The sequence below is a fragment of the Myotis brandtii genome, unplaced genomic scaffold (assembly GCF_000412655.1).
Source record: "Myotis brandtii unplaced genomic scaffold, ASM41265v1 scaffold303, whole genome shotgun sequence".
NCBI classification, from domain to species: Eukaryota; Metazoa; Chordata; class Mammalia; order Chiroptera; family Vespertilionidae; genus Myotis; species Myotis brandtii.
Window position 1 is genome coordinate 1,895,152 of NW_005361573.1, and position 532 is coordinate 1,895,683.

Sequence of the window (532 nt, forward strand, 5' to 3'; positions counted from 1 at the left end):
GGAGGCATCCAGAGGGAGGCAGACGAGACAGGCTGGCAGCTGCCTTCAGAACACGCTCGCACTAGCCCTGCTGGGCTGAGGCGCCGTGCTGAGGAATCCTCTATTTACATCGTTGCGTTTTGTCCTCACAGGCACCCCCAATCCCCCCATCTCACCCTCCGTATTAACCCTCCATTTACTGGGGCTCAGAGAGGTCCCAAGGCCACACGGCTAGGAAGCAGGGAGCCAGTAGGAAAATCCGTCTTCCTCCCCCTCTCTCCACATTGCCCACACTCCTAGATCCAGGACCTCTTTCCTGACTGGCTTTGCATTTTTTACCTAAAATGATTTAAAGCAGGACCACAATCCTGCTCCCCGACCCAGAGACTGGGTCTCCTGAGCTACCCTGGGCGGCTCCCCGAGCCTCAGTGCTCTCATCTGAGAAATGGGAGTAACACCTGGAGGGAAGAAGCGGGGAACTCCCGAACTCCCATCAGGCCTGGCACAGAGCCAACGAGCAAAACTGTCAGCACTGAACATTCTGATCCCTGAG